At 48.6% G+C, this 22,056-nt stretch overlaps 1 protein-coding gene across 4 annotated transcripts in view; it reads left to right on the top strand.

Annotated features, from left to right (window-relative positions):
• The window catches only part of HENMT1 (HEN methyltransferase 1), a 763,672-nt gene that overhangs the window by 197,221 nt on the left and 544,395 nt on the right, over positions 1 to 22,056 (top strand). The window contains exon 2 of one of the 4 annotated variants that reach the window (XM_069641868.1): positions 4,438 to 4,555. The exons of the other annotated variants lie outside the window; for them this stretch is intronic. The gene's annotated coding sequence lies outside the window, so the exon portion shown is untranslated. The remainder of the gene's footprint in view (positions 1 to 4,437; positions 4,556 to 22,056) is intronic. 4 annotated transcript variants of the gene reach the window in all.

The following is a 22,056-nucleotide window of genomic DNA, read 5'->3' on the forward strand; positions in this document are numbered from 1 at the left end:
GCTCAATTGCTAATGGATGTTTGAATTTTAATATGAATCAGAGAAGGTACGATACAAAGTAACAGAGTGGTCCGCCACCGTGGGTGTGATCAATCGAAGGTCTCTGTTTGATGTATCCAGCAAGAAGTGTCAGAAGCGAAAGTAAAGTTGGATGGGAGGATAGCTCTGTGGCAACGCGTGGGTTTTGGAAGCAAGACCATGCCGAGCAAACACAGGTTTGAATCCCGGACCCGCGCTTGAAAAAAATATAAAAAATATAAGAGCGCGTTATAAATAACCTGCCCTCTCACAATTAAACTAACGCCTAGATACCTCCAGGTTATGTGCGCTGTAAATAAATACAACAACAAAAAAAATTTAAAGGTTAAACTTATGAATAAAGTGAATCGAAGTGATCCTGTGACGGTTTAAACAAAATCCATTGCACAGTCAAAAGTCTTCGATTTTGATAGAGTGGAAAGCAAGGAAAGTGAGATCACAAGGTCCGAGCATGACCGAGGGAGACCTATTGTGTACTTGTATTTACGAGGGTCCGAGCCTGTTTGAGGGAGACCCATGATGAACAGTAAACCCAAGAACTTGTGAATGTGAAAAACCTGATGAGAAAGGAACTTTGGCATTTGTTTGTTAATCCAGGCACTCCGCAAATAAGCGACTTTTTTTGAAAATCAACTCTTTGTTGACATTTTAGCATTTTCGATCCATCAACAATATCAACAACTTGTACAACATATACGAGTTACGTTCCCCTCTCTCTCCCCCCTGTATGCAGTTCGACTAGACTCTTCTTATACTTCCCCACAACTAGGGTTCTTCTACGTATTCTCGTTTTTTTTTTACCTCCTTGGGTAAACTATCGACCATATTTATTGAAGAAGGGTATCCAGATCCATTCTATGTCTGCCCCATCTCATCTATGAGATGTGTCAGGTATTCCATATCGTAGATGGACCTTACTTTTTGGACCCATTCCTTCTCTGTGGGCACGCTTCCCCTCTTCCATTGTTGAGCTTTACTGCACTCCGCCGCCACCAACAGAGTATGGACCATGTGACCCTCCTCCACCCCACCTTCCCCCTTCCCGCACACCCCAAACAGCAGCAAACTGGGTTCCCTGGGTCTGTCTATCCCACCCAGTCCCTTTAACCACCCCAGCACCTCTTTCCAAAATGTCTGTATAAGTGGGCATTTCCACCACATATGATAGTAATCCCCCTTCGCCATCCCGCAGCGCCAGTGTTGCTGGTGGATAGTGCTATCTATACAATAGTTTAAATTCCTGCATTCTATATTGCAGGGATAATGTGGATTTTGTCACCCCTTTGCAAAATTGTCCCCACAGCTGGTCAGTTATTTCAATTTCTAGGTCTTCCTCCCATTTCCCCCGTGCTGACAAAATATCTATGGGTTCGCCCCTCCTCAGTTCTCTGTACAGCCTGGAAATCCTTCCTTTAGTATTTCTTGTAACAGTAAATTTTCAAAGGAGGTGAGTTCTCGGGATAGATTGTCTCCCCATGCAGGTTTTGTCAGGACTACCTTTATCTGTAGATATTTGAAGGGTGAGAACCCCATAATTTCCAACCAACCCTCCAGTCTGGTTAACAACATAAATTCTCCCTCTCCCCACAACTGCCCTGCCCTGGAGAGCCCCGCCTCGTACCACTGTTGGAACCACAGAGGGTGTGTAATGTGATTTCGTATGGCTGGGGCCCAGATACAGCTAAGGGGAGAGAGCCAGGTTGACAACCAGCGGTTGGCACTTCCCTTGCGCCAGATTGACCAGAACACTTCTAAGATGGGATGTGTTAATATTCGTCAAGGGATTTCACTTTGTGGAACCCACATCCACTCCCGCAGCATTACCGGCTGTGGAATGGCATTGTCCATATGGACCCACTGCTGCTTTGTGCTGGGGCCCAGGCGGCCAACCATAATTGCAGCTCGGCCGCCTTGTAATATGCTCCTACGTCCGTGAATCCTACTCTCCCATCATCGTATGTTAACGAGAGCACCCTGTACGCTGCCCAAAGTTTTGCTCCTGCCCAGAGAAATCGCAAGAGGGCCTTCTGGATTGAGGCCGGGAAGTGGGCCGTCACTATTGTGGGGAGCAATTGGAAGAGGAACAGCAGCTTGGGGAGGACTGTCATCTTGATGCAGTTCAGCTGTGTCATCCAGGATAGACCAATCCTACCCCAATGCTGCAGGTCTCCCTTTATCTTCTCCCACGGGGGAGGGAATAGGTCCTCCCAAATAGGTTTCCTGGTTCCCTTGTAATTTCTATCGCCAGGTAGCGGAAGCATTCTTGCTGTGTATGGAATCCCCATTTACCAACCCAGTCTGTGTATGCCTGTTCCCATTTCCCCATTGGGAATGCCACTGATTTGGAGAGGTTGACCCTGAATCCCGACAGTTCCTCGTATTCCCTCAGCCCCTTTAAGAGAGCCGGCACTGATGACTCTGGGCTAGTGAGGTAGAGCAACGCATTGTCTGCAAAGAGGCTTGCTTTATACTCTTTTTCCACCTGTGTGAACTAGGGCTATGTCTCTTGACTGTCTCAGGCTTATCACCCATGGCTCCATCACCAGGGCATACATCAGTGGGGACAGGGGGCACCCCTGTCAGTGGGGACAGGGGGCACCCCTGTCTTGTCCTCTTGTGGAGTCCTATAGTCCTAGACATGTTCCCGTTCACCGTTACTCTTGTCCTCGGGGTATGATATAAGGCCCTAATCCATCCCATCCATCACACTCCCATTCCAACCTCCTCCAGAACCCCTTTTATGAATGACCAGTTCAGCCTATCAAACGCCTTTTCAGCGTTGAGGGAGAGGACCAGGGCCCACCCCTCTTTGCGTTATCGGGTCATATAAGATCTGTAGGGTCTTTCTTAAGTTATCGGATCCTTGTCTATTTTGAATGAACCCTGTCTGGTCTTGGTCTATCAGGCTGGGGAGGTGTACTTCCAGATGGGACACCAGGATACTTGTGAAGATCTTTGCGTCCAGGTTGATTAAGCATATGTGCCTATATGAGGCGCAGACTGCCTTATCCTTGCCTTGTTTGGGGATCCCCATCATGAGCACCTCCCAGAAGGTAGGAGGCATGTCCTCTGCCCCCTTTATGGAATTAAAGACCTTTGCCAGGGGCCCCGCTATGGTGTCTTGAAACTGCTTATAGAAGCCTGCCATGTAGCCATCTTGCCTGGGGTCTTCCCTGTTTTCAACTTGTCTACTGTCCTCTTAACCTCTTCCCATGTTATCTCCGCTTCAAGTATGGATTTCCCTTCTGTCGTGAGGTGGGGCATGGGGAGCCTGCCCAAATAATCCTTGATCTCCCTTCCTTGAGGTTTTACCGGTTGGGAGTAGAGTGCTTCATAGAAGTCTGCAAAGCAGTCTGGGATATGGTCCTCGGATCCAAGTGTCGCCCCTTTCTCGTCCCTTAATCGGTGAACCCTTCTGTCTCCCCTACATTTCCTGACTCTGTTTGCCAGCAGTGTTCCCACCCGTTCGCCCCCTTCATAGAAACTTTGTTTGGTATATCACAGCTTTTTTGGCACTTCCTCCATCAGGAGCCAGTGCAACTGTTGCCTCTTATCCCTCATTGTGTCCAGTAAACCATCTGTCTTCTCCCTGTCCGGTCAGCCTCGTCCTCATGTCCTTCAGCTGTTCCCCTATCTTCTGCTCAATCAATGCCCTTTCCCTCTTTTTTCAGTCCCCTTCCGATATGAGTAAACCCCTCACTGTCGCCTTGGCCGCCTCCCAAACTGTCTTTTGAGCTCATCTCCCTTGTCATTTACTACAAAGTATTGGGTAATTTCCGTCTGGAGGAAGTCCCTAAATACTGGGTCCTTAAGGAGGCCATTGTTACACCTCCAACATGGGTGCCCTTCCTCCCTTCTTCTAACCACCAGTCTGTCGTAACCATCTCATGGTCCGACCACGTCACTGTTTCCACCATTGGTGATGACACCATGGCCTCGTGTTCCTTTGCAACCAGTAGGAGGTCGATCCTTGTATATGTGTGGTGTGGTGTTGAGAAGAAGGTGAACCCTCCCGCCTGGGGGAACCTAGACCTCCATACATCTACCCAGAAGTGGTTTTCCAGCATTTCGGTGAATGCTTCATGTTCCTTTCCTTTTGCTTTGGTCTTGTTTCCCCTTGCCGAACACCAATCCACTGCAAGGTCCGCTATCAGGTTGAAGTCCCCTCCCACCATTAGCGTGCCTTCCCCCGTTCCTCAAGTTCTAAGAATACCTTATGCAGGAATGCCACCTGATGCGCGCTGGGTGTATATATGGAAGCTAGGGTGATTAATCGCCCTTCGACCCGCCCTTTGACTGCCACCAACCTACCACCAAAGCCCCTCTTAACCTGCACCTCCCTTAGTTGCATGGTTTTTGATAGGACAATTCCCACTCCCTCTTTTTTGTTTGTCTTAGGTGAGGCCCAGAAGATCTGTCCCACCGCTCGTCCCTTGAGGGGACGTTCTTCCTCCCGCCTGTAGTATGTGTCCTGTAAGAAAAGCATGGTGTGTTGGCTTTGCAGAGCATATTTGAGGTGAGTGATCTTTTGTTCAGTGTGTTTAATCCCTTTATATTTAGCGTTGCCATTTTCTGGTCAACCATCTCCCCTTCTTCGCTTTCTCTCTGTGCGCCAACCCATAGTTTGACCTTTCCTCCGGTTTGGTTGTGAAGTTGTACTGCATTTTACCATCCCCTCATTTATCTATACCCCCTCCTCTTTATTGATGTGAGTTCTGCTCATGTTGCTTATTCCCCTATGTGTCCCCCTCCTGCCGCCTTGCCCCCCTACCCCCTGCCCACCCTTTTCCCCATTGAGGCGTTCGGCCTCCCATTGTTGTGTGTCCTGGCTTTATGACCGAACCACCAAGTTGGTGGTCCCTGTTCTATTCTCTCTTTCACCATATTTTTGAACTTTCCCAATCGCGTATTTTTATAGCGTTGCCCAACCCCTTTACCCCTTATTGCCTGGCTGGCATGAGCCCCTTCTATCAATTCCCCCCTTCCCCTGGTACCAGGTCTATGGTTCGCCGATGTCGTCCCCCTGTTGATATGATGTGATATGATATGGCATTTATAACGCGCCTATACACAAATGTTTCAAGGCGCGATGAGGCAAGGGAGGGGGAATAGAGGGAGACAGAGACAACGATCTTATTAGGCCAGTTGTCATTCAGATTGGGCAAGTGCATGGGAAGCGGGAAGGGGAAAAGTGCGGGGGCAAGAGGGAGGGGACAGTGCAGTACATGGGATACATAGAATAAATAAATAAATCAATAAATAAAAAATAAGGCCAGCTGGTGGCAAGTGCAATGGTAAGTACAGACATCAGGTATAAGAGCTGGTAGGGGGACTGTAGGGATACAGAAAACATTCCCCAAGTGCGGGGGTTGCCAGGGAGGCAGTGCGGGTGTGCAACTGGCAGGGGAGGTGACCTGGGCCCGAGATCAGAGGGTGGCCAGATAACCAGTGCAGTTTAGGTTTCAGCCAGGAATTCAAGAGGAGGAGAGACAGCAGAGGCAAAGATGAAGGTTTTGAGGTGCTTCCAGAACCAGAGATGATTCTCCTCAAGTTTCAGGGAGGCTGTTCCAGAGGGAGGCCCCAGCCAAAGAAAGAGATCTACCACCAACTCGTTGCTTGGACAAGCGACTGACCCTGAGGGCGTTGGAGGCAGATGAGCGAAGAGCTTGAGAAGGAAGATATTTAGGAAGAGAGAGTTGAAGGTATTGAGGCCCTAGGCCCCAGAAGGCCTAGTGGACAATGCAGAGGGTTTTGAACTTAATCCTTGCAGCCACTGGGAGCCAGTGCAGAGATTTCAATCCTTGAGAGATACAATCCCTGGGCTTGAGGCCAAGGACAAGTCTCGCAGTCCTATTCTGGATGAGTTGCAGAGGGCGGAGAGTAGAAGCAGGTAGATCTAGAAAGAGGCTGTTGCAATATTCCAGCCTACAGAGAATGAGAGATCTGGAGACAATATGCTTCTGGGGGAAGGAGAGGAAAGGAAGAATACCTCTAAGGTGGTGCAGCTGGTAGTGAGACTTCTTAGAGACGTCAGAGATGTGAGGAGAGAAGGAGAGTTTGGATTCGAAGATGACCCAAAGGTTTTTAGCCTCGCAGGTGGGAGCAGGAGGAGGACAAAGAGAGGCCGGCCAGAGAGTGACAGGAAAGGAGGGAGCAGCTGTGCCAATGAGGAGAATCTCAGTCTTACTGGCATTAAGGCAGATATCATTGGCGGCACACCACTCCTGGATAGCAGACAGACATTCAGAGATGAGTGAAGGAGACGAGGTGGCTGAAGGTAGCCTGAAAATGAGCTGAGTGTCATCAGCATAGCACTGGAAGTTGGGGCAGAGAGCGGCAATGCGGTGGGCAAGAAGTGCCAGGCATTGGTTGAACAGCCACGGAGAGAGGTTAGATCCCTGGGGAACACCACAGGTAGAGATAGAGGAGAGGAAGGACCCAAGTTGGACCTGTGAGGGTCGATCGGAGAGGAAAGAAGTCAGCCACGCCAGGGCCTGACCGGTGATACCCAGGTTATCACGCAGACGGTTGAGCAGGATGGGCATGATTGACCGTGTCAAAGGCAGAAGAGAGATCAAGTAAGAGGAGGGCACAGGGGGTGTTGGAATCAAGGTTGGAGAGCAAGTCTTCACGGATGTTCAGGAGAGCCGTTTCCAAGTTTCTGGCAGCTCTGAAGCCAGACTGATGATTATGAAAACAACCAACAGATTCAGTATGGAGATTGAGCTGGGAGATGCCCAGCTTTTTCAGGAGTTTGCCCACGAAAGGAGTGATGGAGATTGGGCAATAGTTAGCCATGTAGGACAGGTCGCCACAGGGTTTCTTAAGAAGAGGGGGCACAAGAGAGTGCTTAAGGGGATGGGAAGACTCCAGTGGCGAAGGAGTGGTTGTAGAAGTCGTCTAGAGCAGGGTCCAGGAAGTCAATGTGGTCCTTGATGGTTTTGAAGGAACAGGGGTGAACCTGTTTTGACGAGACTTTCATAGATCGGACTTGTCAAGAAACCTTGTCTGGAGAGAACAGGGGAAAGGCAGAGAAGGAGGGAGGATAGGTGGCTGAAGAAGGGCCACAGGAAGAGCAGGGAGTAGAGGGAGGAGGGGGGGAGGAAGAGAGAGGGGACAGGATTTCCTGAGTTTTAGAGATGAAATGCGAAGCCAAAGCCGTACAGAGGGCCTGGGAAGGGACAGGAGAGGTAGAGACTGCAGCAGGATTGGCAAGTTCTTTGCAGATTTGAAATAGTTCGGACAAGTTGTTAGATGCCGCAGAGATGCGAGCTTGGATTTGAGCTCTATTCTTGGTGCAGACAGAGAGCCGGTGCCTTTTGAGCAGGCGGCAGGCCAGTTTGTCAGAGGATGTACGAGAAGTACGCCATTTCCTCTCAGCCACCCTGCACTTGCGTTTGAGGGTGACAAGGTCTGAGTCGTACTAGGAGTTGCACTTGTCTTTGGGCTTCAGGCGGATCCTCATGACAGGGGCAAGAACATCGAGAGTGTCAGATATAGCAGAGTGGAGCATGGAAAGGGATGTGTCAGAGTGTGAGTCAGCCAAAGGGGGCGGTGAGAAAGTGGCGGCGAAAGCCTCAACTGATAAACTTTTCATGGGCCGGATGACCGAGTAGGTGGGTGACAGTGCTTGAGTTGGCTTGGCCTGAGGGGTGGAGAGGGTGAGCTATCCCTCTCACCACTCCAGGAGAGAGGAGTGGTGAGAGGGATAGAAAGGGGAAGGTTTGAGGAGATCAAAACATCCAGAGTGTGCCCTGCAGAGTGAGTCGGGCCCGAGGACAAAATAGAGAGTGAGAAAGAGTCGCAGAGGTCGCAAAAGAGTCCAGAGGAAGGACAAGGAGCATCCAGGTGGATGTTAGTCTCAAGGAAGAAGGAGGAGTTGAGTGGTTGAGACCAGGAGGGAAGAGGAGAGGTCTGCCCATTCAGAGAGGAAGGCGGAGATCTGACCAGGTGGCCGATTGATAGTAGCCACAGTAAGTGAATGGCTAGGAGAGAGAGGGAGCCTGCAGACGAGGCATTCGAAAGAGGAGTAGGCCTGCGTAGGAATGAGGGAGGCAGAAATCCACTTGGGAAAGATCAGGGCTTCACCCCCTCCATAGCAGTTGGACCTGGGTGCGGAGAGGATCTTTTAGCAGTCAGGGAGGAGAGTGTCAAAGCTTGTGACAGAGCAGGCTGTGAACCATGTTTCGGTGAGACCGAGGACATCAAGTTCGAGTTCATCCAGGAGGCGGCAGATATGTCAGAGGAGTGTTTGACAGCAGAGCGAGAGTTTAGAGTGGCAATATGGAGAAGGTTGCCACCCTTGAAAGACTTCCGGGGAGGGGTACAAATCAGGGGTACGCCCTGTGGAGGTGTAGACAAGGCCCGGGGGGGGGGGCAGAAGAGGAAGGAGAAAAGGGCAAGGTAGCCAAGGAGGAGAGAGACAGCAGGGGGAGGCAAGGAAGCCCTGGCTGGAAGAGGGGGGACAGCAGGAGAAGGAAGGAAATTGCTGAGGCGCGGGAAGCATCTATCAAAGATGAGAAGAGTGGCCTGAGGGCCTTGGACCAGTATGGTACCGTACAAGTAAACATTAATGATGACCTTAGAGGAGTGGAAGGAGGCCAGGAGGGCCTCCCACCGGGTGCCACCATTAATGGGAAAAGAAGAGAGAGGAGAAAGCACAGAGACCATATGAAGAGTCCATAGGTCTGGCGAGGGAACGACAAAGAGGATGTCGGTGAGGGTTTGCCTAGAGGAGGCACTGGTATAGGTGTCAGCGATAGGGCGGCCTGGGCTGGAGACCACTTCTTCCTACCAGATTTAGTGAGGAGAGCAGGATAGTCGATAGAGAAGCAGTTAGAAAAGATAGGAGAGACAGAGAGCACCATAGAGTAGGTGGGGATAGGAGAGAAGAGGCAGGGGGGTAATAGGAGCGGGGAGAATTCTAGGGAAGGGCGCAGGGAGGGGCACAAGCGGACGAGACAGGGATGATGGGACAAGTGGACAATTGGACAAGAAGACAGGCGCTCAGACGCTTGTAGAAAGTATGCTACATGAATGCTATGCTAAAATGTAACCACAGAGTGGCACTTCTATTACAGTGTCGTTTCGATACTGGGGAAAAACACACCTACGTCTGAGAGTCCTGCCTAAGTGGAAAAAGGTCTAGGTTTCACAATGCAATTTCAAATACTTTCACTATGCAAGTTTGAACACACCAGGTCTGACTATCTGCATTGAGGCAGGGTTGTCAGCGTAGAGTGCAGGTTATATAACTAACCCGGGCCACTCCCACCTTACTAGTCGCTGTTGGTTGACGGCTGGCAACTGGCTTCTTCCTGCTGACACCTGCAGACACAAGCTGGAGCAGTCTCTGAAGGAGCCGCCCTTTGCCTAGGGGCCCTTAGCCGCAGGGGCTGCCCTGGGAAGTAGAAAGATAACCAGCAAACCGCCAATCAGGGGAGGAGGGCGGGCTGTGAAGGGGAGGGATCCGGAGCAAGGAAGTCGATGCCAGGCAGGGGAGTGGAAACAGAGAAACAACGGCGCTGAAAGCACTGGTAAGAAAGTTTACAAATTCACAATTTAGCAAGTTTAAAATGCTATGCTAGCCTCACCTGCATGCTGCCTGGAATGAACAACTCAAACAGTAACATGGCAATGGACAACAACTCTGTCTTCTCAACTATGTGTATTGCCCCCTCCCATATTTCGCCTCCACCCTCCCACCGGAAACACAACTTTAAACCATAAAACAGAGTCTTGCTTCCTGGGCTCCTTGGGCCCCCTAGTCTGAACCATTGATATCCAGGTGAGGCATATCCCTTCAGGTCGGTGTTAAGTCACGACCAAACGCACACTTGATTGAAGATTTATTGTAAGTATCATGGAGAGTAATACACAGCAGGCGCCCTCCTCAAGAGGCAGGCTCCAACTCCTTTACATACAAAAGAAAACTTAGACAAGCATTCTAATCAGAATAAGCACAGCAATACATTCCAGTTAGAATCTGGTTACATCATAATGTCATTGAGTTGCACTGTGTTAACACTAAGTAAGTCTGACCTTTTCTGAAGTTAATAAGAACCAAAACTCAACACATCTCCTTCCCTTAAACAGAAACATTTAACCCAAGTAATAATCATTTAACTTGGTTGGTCTGTACCTCACTCTGTTTGCTTTCACACCACTATCAGTGTTAATATAGCGGTCACTCTCAAAATTCTCTACTCTACCTGCATTAGATACAGGCACTAGAGCTTCTTTCTCATAAGACAAATTCTGGTCCGGCTCCTCACTACCTTCACTAGCAACCTTCTTGCTTTTGGCAAGTCTAGACATTGCCCAACATTCACCACCCTCCATTATAACAACATTCCCCCTTATGGCTGCAATTTTCTTGGGACCGATAAATTTACTAGTGATGCATTTAGGAGATACTCTGGGATTTTTGATGTACGCCCAGTCCCCAATAGACCAAATCATCCTCCAGTAGACTTTTTAGCATCAAAACGAACTTTGTACTCATTCTGAGTCTCCCTAATTAGATCCATGACTTTTTCTCTGTCAACATGTATACTCTTCGCTAGGTTTAGCCAACCCGGACACAACCTTGTCCCAGGGTGTCTACCCTTGAGAGATGAAAAAGGTGAGATACCAGTAACAGAGTGTGGCGTTACACAGTAGTTCCAGACCATCTCCCTAAGAACCGTCTGCCACTTCAATCCAGATGCCATGGCCAACTGTAATCCACCCTTAAGAAACCTATTCATTCTTTCAACCAAGCCATTCGCTCTGGGTTGGTACAATGCTGTCCTGTAATGTTTGATACCATATATATTAAAAAATTCCACCATTCTGTCCGAACAAAACTGGACCCCATTGTCTGAGATGAGCTCTGAGGGAAACCCTTCCCTGTAAAACACTTCCTCAAAGAAAGTGATCATTTGTGAAGTAGTTGCCTCCCTTATAGGTTTCCACTCAACCCATTTTGAGTGATAATCTACTAGGACAATGAGGTATTTGAAATCTCCACCTAATTCCTGAATGGGTCCCATCAAATCCACTGCTAACTTCCTCCAAGGCTCTGCTGGGACACTAACCGGCCTTAACGGGGTATCCCTGACAACTTTACTTTTATCGCTCTTTTCACATTCCTTGCACTTTCTGACACATCTCTCCACTTCACTATCTATCCCTGGCCACCAAAATGATTGCCTTATGTGTCTTTTAGTGCCCCCCATCCCCAGATGGCCCTGGTGGGCTATGTCCACTAGCTTGGATCTAGTTTCATAGGGCGGAATAATCCTCATCCCTTTTCTGAGTTGAGACCCGTCCTCCGACAAATTCAATTCCTCCTTGACATTTTGAAACGCATCAAACTTCCTCTCCACCAGATCCTTTCTGGGCCAACATGCTTTGACCCAGACTTTTACTTGGCCCAATACTTCATCCAGTTTATCAGCAGACACCCATTCCTCTTTACTTATAGCATTGTGCACCATTTCACAAATGCTAACAGTGGGCTCCACATTCGCATTCTTGAAATCTTTGGCCTGAACCGGTAGTCTTGAAAGACAATCAGCAATTACATTTTCACCACCAGGTACATACACCATCCTGAAATCATATGCCAACAACTCAATCATCCACCGGGATATCCTGGGCGAACCTTTAGTCCAGTCAGCACTGCCCAACAACTGAACCAAAGGTTTGTGATCTGTTTTTACAGTGAACGATTGGCCCCATAGAAAGAATTTGAAATGGCTTATTGCCCATGTCACTGCTAAAGCTTCTCTCTCTACCACAGAGTAGTTGTTCTCCGCTCCTCTCAGTGGCCGGGAGGCAAAAGCTATGACATGTTCAATGCTCCCTTCATACTGAAAAAGGGCGGCCCCGAGCCCTAACATGCTCGCATCCACAGCAAGCACGGTTTTCCTTCCAACTACAAACCCACCCAAAGAGGGTGCTTCTACTATGCCCTCTTTAATTTTGTCAAAGGCTTTCTGGCATTCATCCGACCACACATATCTGGAACCTTTCTTCAATAAATCTCTCAAAGGAGACGATATATTGGAGAACCCCTCAACAAATTTGTGATAATATTCCGCCAACCCCATGAACGACCGCAATTGTTCCTTATCAAGGGGTTGGGGAGCACTCACAATGCTATCTACCAAGGACTTTCTAGGAGAAATTCCGTTGCAAGAAATCTTGTGCCCCAAATAATCTACTTCTGTCATGGCAATTCTGCATTTCTCTCTTTGTACAGTTAACCCAGCATCCTTAAGTCTAATTAAAACAGATCTTAAAGCATTGTCATCTTCAACAATATTCCTGGCAAAAATAAGAATGTCATCCTGAAATACAGTTACGTTGCTAAGGCCTTTGAGTACTGTTTCCATCACTCTTTGGAAGACAGATGCTGCTGAGGCCAAGCCAAAGGGCATACGTTTATACATGAAAACACCTTCCGGAGTAATAAATGCAGTTAACTGTTGACACTCCTCAGACAACGGGACCTGGTGGTATGCAGAAGAAAGATCAATAATGGAAAACAGTTTAGGCTCTCCCAGTGTGGACAGAATTTCCGAAATGTTCGGCAAGGGATGTCTTTCAACTACAATGTTCCTATTGAGACTGCGTAAGTCGACACACAACCTCATTTTGCCATTGGCTTTAGTAAACAGAACGATGGGGGACAGCCATTCTGTAGCTACTACCGGTTCAATAACCCCTTTGACCATCAGGCTGTCAAGTTCTTCTTTAAGTTGCGCCTTCATCTTCAATGGCACTTGGCGAACCTTATGCACAACAGGTTGAGCATTATTTTTCAATCTAATGTGATGCTCAAAGTTTTTGAGTTTGCCAAGTCTCTCAGAAAACACTTCAGGGAATTCCTTCATCCAGAAATCCCCCACTTCGGCAATTGTAACTGGCACATATGCACTGGCTTGTACTACTATACCCAATTTCTTCTGTTCTTCCCATCTTAGTAAGGAAACTCCCTTTTCCGCCACAAGGAATGTCGCTTCACAGTTTCTACCCTTGTAGCATACTCCTGCAGAGAATTGGCCGACGATATCTATATCAGAATTTCCATATCCACATACTCTAATGCTGGTGGGAAGAATAACGGCATCATCCTGTTTTAGAACATTTCTCAATGTGTCCCTGGATATGATAGACCATGGTGAACAAGAGTCCACCTTCATTGAGAGTTCAACCCCATCAATCCAGAACGTGTCCACAGGGCCTTTATTATTAGTGGACAATTCCGAAATCTGAAACACATGTTTAGGGGTCATCTCTTGTATGGTAGAAGTTTGATGAACATGGTATCCTGCCTTGATGTCACCCTCCTCATGATCTAACATTTTGGGTTCCACACAGTTGATTGATTTATTTTTGCACACATTTGCAAAATGACCCTTGCTTTTACATCTGAAACAGTCTGCATACTTGGCAGGGCATGAGGGAAAATTCATTCCATGTCTGAAGCTGCCACAGCGAGAACACATGCCTTTCGCATTCCAAACTCCTTTCCTTATCGTAGAGTAATTGCCCCTCCTCTTTTGATCCACCACACACACCGAGGCTTGATCAGAATTTGATTTGTCAATCTTGAGTTCCTTGACATACTCCGAGGTTTGTTCAATGCTTCTCGCCATCTCAATTGCCTCTTGAAGGACCATATCTTTTGCAAGTAGCTTCTCCTGAATTCTTGGATTATTTGTGCATCTGACTAGTTGGTCCCTGATGAGAGAATCTGCTAGCTGCTCAAACTCACACGTATAACTTAATGATCTGAGACAGGCAACATATGATTCCACAGATTCTGATTTCTCTTGAACTCTCTGAAAGAATTTATGCCGCTCGAAACTGACATTCTTCTTTGGTTCAAAGTGGTCCCGAAGCTGTTTGAGGGCAAATGAGTATTCATCCATATCACCAGCTTCAAGGTCTCTATTTCTAGGAAGTCCATCATAAATTCTGCGCCCTTCAGTGCCGAGATTATGAAGAAGGAGAGCTTTCTTCCGCGCAGCGGGAAATCTGTCCCCACCCATGGCCACCAAATAGTTCTCAAATACATCTTTCCACCGATCCCATGGGATGACAGGACGGCCTGGTTCGCTGACAAAAGGAAGAGGAGGTGGAATAGAGGTCATGTCTTGTCTTGGACAGAAACACTGTATGCACACAATAGAATCCGGAAGCTGGGATGTGTGTGGTTGGCTGTGGAGCCACAAACTCAGGTGTTTAAGAACAACCTTTTAACTTGTTAAGCGTGTACCCCCTTAAATAAACTTGAGGTAATGTGTGGATGAAGCTGGGCTTTGGCGAGCTTTCACACTAGCACAGAGAGTCACACGGGAGATCCGGAGTAGCCAATACCCTTATCCCAGCCAATGGCAGCACTCTGCTGGGCTTGACGCAACAATGGGGGCTGTTACAGTGACCCACCAAATGCCACCCAAATGCAGCCAACAGGACCCGCGGGCGCAGTACTCACGCAGACCTCAGCCGGGTTAGCCGCTTCCTCCGCCTGCCGCAGGCCTCCGCCGGATAAGCCGCTCCCTCCGCTTGCCTCTCGCCTGCTGTGTCGGAGGAGGGAGGCTTAGGAGGACTTGGATCAGCAATGCAGGAGTACGAAGGCAAACCAAACACGAGCGGGTCCTCAGGGTGCCCTAGCCTCGTCGCCAATGTTAAGTCACGACCAAACACACACTTGATTGAAGATTTATTGTAAGTATCATGGAGAGTAATACACAGCAGGCGCCCTCCTCAAGAGGCAGGCTCCAACTCCTTTACATACAAAAGAAAACTTAGACAAGCATTCTAATCAGAATAAGCACAGCAATACATTCCAGTTAGAATCTGGTTACATCATAATGTCATTGAGTTGCACTGTGTTAACACTAAGTAAGTCTGACCTTTTCTGAAGTTAATAAGAACCAAAACTCAACAGTCGGCTCATGTCTGGGAGACGGGGTGTTGAGCTTCTGAAATTTCCTGGGCCCCTGTGTTTTGCGTCTTCCATGATCCATCTTTGGGCCTCTAAGTTCACATCTTTTGGATGGCTCAACCCCTCCACCTTCCCCCAGTCGGTCTTGAGGATGTTCTATTAAATCCTCTGTGGCCCTTTTGATATCTTCCTTGTGCATCAACTGATATCTCTCTCTCCCCCAATTCAAATATCAGTGCGAATGGTATCCACATCTGTATCGCACCCCTTTTTCCTGGAGTCACCGTGTTAGGGGACCACGTTTCTTGCGTCTCAGGAAGGTTTTTGCTCAGAGATCCTAGAAGATAGTCACTTTAGAGTTCTTGTAGTCAATGACTCCCGTTCTTCTTGCTTTGTCCAAGATATCGACCGTGTCTCGGTAATAGTGCAGGTTTGTAAGCACTGATCGCAGTCCCCTGGCACCTCCTCCTGCCCTGTGGACCCGGTCGATGGCCACTTGTTCACCTTCTTTGGCCCTTCGGCCCAGCCCCATTATTTCTTGAATTTTTGTTTCAAATCCAGCCATGGAATCCCCCTCTATTTCTTCTAGTCCAAAAAAGCAGAGGTTGTTGCGCCTCTCTTGGTTTTCTATATCGTCCACTTTGAGCTCTAGGTCATATTACCTCCTTTCAATGTCCCGGAAGCGGATCTCTATTTGGGATTCCACCACTCCTGCCGAGGCTTGATTTGCTTCCATGCCCTCCAGTCTTTCTTCCAGGGTGACTACTTTTGTGGATAGGTCTGCCTCTTTTGCCCCAATGTCTGTGCGCATTCCGCAGATTTCCTTTTAGTATCATTTGGATGTCACTTTTTATGGTCCCTATTTCCATGGGACATGGGTGGGATCCTCCCTCCACCTTTGTTGCCGCCATTACCCCTTTGTCTAGGTACTGGAACTTCGAGAGAGCTATCTTCCAGCTCATTCACTTTGTGGGGGTCTAGTGTTGTTGGGTTTCTCCTGTGGCGCCACCCCCCCTTGCTTCTCTTTCTTCTTTCTGTGCCTCGTACAGTTCACTTTTCACACCAGGGTGTGGTGGAGTTTGGGGGGGCCCTTCTCCCTCAGATCTGTTTCCTATGTCCTCCTTCCTGTTCTCTGACCGGTACCAGCCTCACCATGTTGCTGACTCTACTTCAGTCTTGGTTGGCGTTGCGTGTCCCCCCCTGGGTGCGGGGGGGCTATCCCTCTCTCCCTGGCTCTTCCTTGTCGCCTGTGGCTTTTTCCTGGGGCACCTCGCACCATTCCCTGGCCTCACTGCTGGGGTCTCGTGTGGTTCCGGGCCCACCCTTGTCCCCACTGACCATTTAGGGGTTCATGCCAGACTTGTACGTTCCTCTGCAGTGTACTTCTTCTGGCCGGTCTGTGGCTGCTCCCTATGTGTTCCTCATGCTTTTCCCACTGTGTCCCTGTGCCTCTCTGCCCCACACACCTCCTCGCCAGATGCCCTGGAGCGGGCCGTATCTTTTTATCGTATCCGTGCTGCACGGGTGTGTGTGGAGGGGGCACTTCCCTCCTGCTCCCCCCGCCCTCGCTGTGCTGCTCTCTTGGTTCTCTCCCAGAGGTCCGCTCTGTGGCCTTTCACCAGTGTACCGGGGGCCACCCAGCTCCCTCTGCTTATGCGCTCCACTGCTGGGGACCGGTATGGTGCCAGGGCCACCTGCGTCCTATCTGCCCAGTTGGGGGATAACACCTGGCTGCCACGTTCCTCCGCCATGTGTTGCCTCTCAGCCCTCACTCACCGTTTCGCTTTGTGTCCTGGGAGGATTGTTGCCCTTTTGGGCCCTCGTACCTCGCGGGTTCGTGGCGGGGGAGCTGCCTTTCTCCTGCTCCTCATCCCCCTCGCCGCGCTGCTTTCTAGCTACTTTGAAGCTGGCCCGCAATGCGGCCGCTTGTTTTTGCTCCCAGCGGAACCGCTGGGGGCTCCCTCTGTTTATCGCTGCCCTTTCCGCCACATTACAGCTCATCCCAGCAGGTGGACTCACTGCTGCAGCCGTGGGTCACTGCGCCGCCATTGGTCCGTCGCTTGGCCTTCTCCCCCTCTGTATGGTGAGCCTCTGCTTTGGTAGCGACTTCCTCGGTCCCCTTGGGGTGTGGGTCTCTCTCCTTTGGCTGGGTTGTGCCGCTGCTATTATGCTGCTCGGGGACCCCTCTGACATGGGTCCCGGGGCTCGGTGTCTGCCTTCAAATTTCGTTTATGTAGGACAGAGACCGGACCGGAGCTGCCTGATCAGGCATCCATTTTGCCTGCGAGGCCTGGTGGCCATCCAATAAGACACTTTTATTGAGAACGAGACTTTGGGGCAGAAGGCCTGTATATCTATGTTCTGAAATGCATCCTCGTGCTAGAGAAGCCAGAGTGTGTGCGAAGCTCGAGTGTGCCACCTCGTCCCTTTCTGAAAACGTGGGGAAGGAAAGCTAACTGCTCTATTATACTGACATATTGTTTATTGACATTTTGTTATTTTGCATACATCATTTTCCCACACTATTTTGTTCTTGGAGGTAAGGATTGGTAATAGGACTACGTTATTATTATTTGATGGTCGTAGCTTGCTCCCATGCTTAGATTTAGGGTTAGATAAGTGTTCAACCAACCCATTGAAGTTCAAAAACACCCTTGAACTGTGATCACTTGTGTCTGTCTTCACTGTTTGATACCATGCCTTCCTTACATGACCCACATGAACTTTGTGTTTGAAGAGGTCTGAGCCCAACAGAGGGGGACCTGCATGAAGACTTTAACGTGCAGGCCAGGCAGGCCTCGATCCACGTTTTGGAACTGTTTATTGTGATAAGAACCCAAGCCAGAGTGTGTCATCCTTAATAAAGAGACTGCTTAACTCTGTGGGGTCTAATGTGGGGAGGAGAGCTGATTTAGCTACCTTTATTAGTTTGAACACTGTTTTTTCCTTTGCATACATTTCCCTGATACACACTTTTTGTACAATAGATAGGGCAGGCATTAGGCTTTCTTAGCATAGGCCATTTTGATTTGACGGACTCTACTAGGACTGTTTTGTTTGTTTGATGGTCGAGATTACTCCCATCTTAGTTATAGTGCAGAGTAGAAGTTTTCCAACCCCAGAAACTTCAATAAGTTTTACAAATTGTACCCATTGTGTCCGTGTCATACTTGTGATACCATGCCTCCCCTACAAGAGCGAAGGGAAACAGTTGGACATATGGCAAGTGAATAAATGGAATAAATAGAATAATGTGTGTATCCCTAAGTTGCTGAAAGTCAAAGACTTTGCTAATGTTTAAAGATAACCTCATCACAGACTACTTGTATTAGTGGTAGAAGTTTTTATCCTAGCAGGCGAGTATACCAGGAAAGGGCTTGTTAGTGGTAGTCCTGGCAGGTTAGTGGACCAGGAAGAAGACATTGAAGTACTACATTGTGGTGAAAGGTTGTGGTGGTGGAAAGAATGTGGCAAGGCCGCTAAAGTTGTTTGAACTGTGGAAAAACCATCCTGACGAAAACATTGTTTTGTTTATAAAGAAGTGTTATGAAGCAGTTGTCTTTTCCAAAGAAGAGAAATTCTATTCTATTGAAATATTCATTGGAAGTATGAAATAAGGACTTTTTGTTTGAGAAGCAGGAGTTTGTGGAACCTTTTTTTTTTTTTTAAATTTATTTTATTATTTTGATCAAACAATACATCAAACAACAAATAAGCATAAAACCTAAAACAACATAAACACTGCACTCCCCCCCCCCCCCCATATGAGCCTGTTTATTCCTTGCCCTCGATATCTGTTTCATGTGTCAGGGTTTCGCTGCTTTCGGATCCTGCTGAGGCCACTGCCGCTCCAAACATTTCGGCTATCAGCAGTTTCCATGCCATTAGAGAACCCATTTCCTCTTCACCCCCAGCGCCACTGGCTTCTTGCCACACAATTGTTTCAGCCTCCGCCCATTTTTGCAGGTCTTTCCACCACACCTCCACTCGCGGCCTGTGACACTTCTTCCACCCCATGGCGATCCTACGCTTCGCAAGCACATATGCCAGGTCTTTTAATTTTCCAATAGGTCTGTGCTTCCGCTTTCTGGGATACCCCCCCAACAGGCAGGCCCAGGCCGAATCTATTGCAAGTGTGATCCCCTTTTCCGCTAACTTCAGAGCCACCTCCCCCCAATAGGCTTCAATTACCGGGCACGCCCAGAACATGTGTATCATGTCTACGTCCTCCTCGTCACACTTAGGGCAAGCCTGGCGCCCAACATTTCTGAACCTTGATATTCTCCGAGGGGTCATGTACGCCCTGTGCGTCATGTACAGCTGTAGTTGCTTAAACCTGGCATTTCTCGACACCTTCTTGTGATATCCCAAAGCCTGTTCCCACATCCCATCCTCCATCGGGGCTCCCATCTCTGTTTCCCATTCTGCTCTCAAGTATCCCAGCTCCTTCCCGATGCCAATCATCAGCATCTCGTACAACCTGGACACTTCATGTCCACCCTCTGATGTATCGTATATCACCTCGACGGTGGTGTTCGGTTCCTCCGCCAACCTGGCTTCGGGCCACCTACTCAGGATCTCCTGTACTATCCTGTGGTAAGTAACATACTGACCACTGTGCAGTCCGACATCGTCCCAAGCTCCCCCAACTCCATAATAGCCCCTTCCTGCCAGATGTCTCCCAAGGTGACTAGTCCCACCGACTCCCAATAAGTCCTAATGATTACCCTCAATTGCCCATCTCTCTTCGTCAGTGCGACCAGTGGCATCTGCGGGACACAAGGGAAAGGGTCCCCCATCATTCGGCAGGCTCGGCGCCACATGCTCCATCCCAACCACAACATCTTAGGGCGCACCTTCATCTCAGAGCTAGCCACCCAAATCATTTCCCGCAAGTAAAAAGGAGCACAATCTCTCCCGAGCAATCTGTGTTCCGGGGTCTCATCATCAGAGAGCCACCTAGCTACGTACTGCAGTTGTGCAGCTACATAATAAGCCTCGAAGTTAGGCAGTTTAATACGGCTTTCTCATAAAAGTTCTGCAGCTTCCATAATGCAACTCTGTGTCGGGTGCCATGCCACAAAAAGTCCCTGCACAGGCTGTGTAGTTTAACAAAAAACTTCCTAGGGATCATATAAGGGATATTATTGAAATAATGTAAAAGTCGGGGCAGGACCACCATTTTAAGCATAGCCCCCCGGCCCATCATCGCAAGGGGCAACCTCTCCCAAAACCTCATGCACTTCCCAATTTTTCCTATAGCAATTTCAGTGTTGCGCCTGTGTTCCTCCTCAACGGAGTGATATACATCTATCCCCAAATAGCGGAAGGAGCCCACCACCCATGGAATTTGCAACACAGGTAGCCTCTCCACAGGCTTTCCCACGTACCTCCCCAGCGGGAATAGGCTAGATTTTTGGGGGTTCACCGCTATACCGGACAGTCTGGCATACCGCTCCATCACCTCCAAAACATACTGAAGATTCTCTTCCGGATACATTAAATACAATAACAGATCATCTGCGTATAAGGAGATGAGATGTCTTTCCTTTCCTATCTCAATGCCAATCGGCTCATATTGATGCCTGAGGTATATCGCCAGGGGCTCCAGGGCCAGGATGTATAACATCGGGGACCACGGGCATCCCTGTCTAGTGCCTTTGCCTAGCTGCCATCTCTCAGACACCACTGCCCCCGTACGGACCCTGGCTAGCGGTTCGCTATATAGCATTCTAGCCCATTTAATGTAGCCCGGCCCCATGCCATACCCCCGCAGGGCCGCCAGCAGCCACAGCCACTTAACGGAATCGAACGCTTTGACTGCGTCCAGCGCCACAATCGCCATTTCGCTATCTTGCCTACACCCCCATTCAACTACTCGGTGGAGTCGTCTATGGTTGTGAGTGATATTCCTACTCAGGACATAGCCTGTTTGGTCAGGGTGAATCAACTTCCCAATCACTCTCCGCATTCTATTGGCCAAAACCGCTGTCGGGATCTTTCTGTCCTGATTTAACATCGACAGGGGCCTATAAGAGCTACAGCTATGTCCTGGTTTATTGGGTTTGGGGAGCGGTATAATAATCGCCTCCCTAAGCGACTCCGGCAACCGTCCCACTTCAAACGCCTCGTTAAGCATGTCTAGCATGGGTGGGAGCACCTCTTCCTGATACATTTTATAGAATTCACTGGAGAACCCATCTGCCCCCGGGGCTTTACAAGTTGGCAACTGCCTCACAGTCTCTTTCAGTTCCTCAAGAGTGATTGGTGCATCAAGTTCCTCCCTTTCCTCGTCGCTCACCTTGGGCAGGCCTATGTCCTCCAATACTTCCTCAATCTCATCTTGGTTGCTCTCCCCATCATCCTCATATAAGGCAGTATAATATTTCGCAAATGCCCCGTTTACTCCCTCTTGAGTATCCACCGTCTCACCCTCCTCATCGGTTACAGTCCGAATCGGGGACCTGGGGGCTTCGCTCTTATATAGCCACGCTAGGAGCCGGCCCGTTTTATCTCCTCCCGAATGTTGCCTTTCTATGTATTTTTTATAGTTTAAATTACAGAGCCTGTCCCAGTATTCCGCGCACTTCCGCTGTAGTCTAAATATTTCCTTCGTATCTGCCTCATCTCCCTCCAGCTTCTTCTCTAGTTCAATCTCTGCCGCTTGTAGTTCAGCCAGAACCCCACCTAGCAATCCCTTTGACTTAGCAATGGCAAACCCTCTCATCACCACCTTGGTTTGTGGAACCTTATTTTGCAGAGTGATGAACTTTGTTAAACCGTAAATAATCCAAGTGTCAAGTGAAACAGAACTTGGATGTTGAAAGGAACTTTGGGTTATACTTGAAGTGGAATTTAACCATTGAAAAGAACTTTTGCTAATTGGAACTTTTATTTAGAAAATCCTGCATTGAACTTGTGGAAGGGGATCCGACCTTGGTTACAAGGATATTTAGTTACAAAGTTTGCATTTGAATATCATTTTCTATTTTGCTGAACTTGAACAGACATATATGTTCCTGTATGATTTCATTGTATGTAAAAGTATGAGGGACAGATACCTTTTTGATGTTGTT

This window comes from Ambystoma mexicanum, chromosome 1q (assembly GCF_040938575.1).
Source record: "Ambystoma mexicanum isolate Mex_15411 chromosome 1q, UKY_AmexF1_1, whole genome shotgun sequence".
NCBI classification, from domain to species: Eukaryota; Metazoa; Chordata; class Amphibia; order Caudata; family Ambystomatidae; genus Ambystoma; species Ambystoma mexicanum.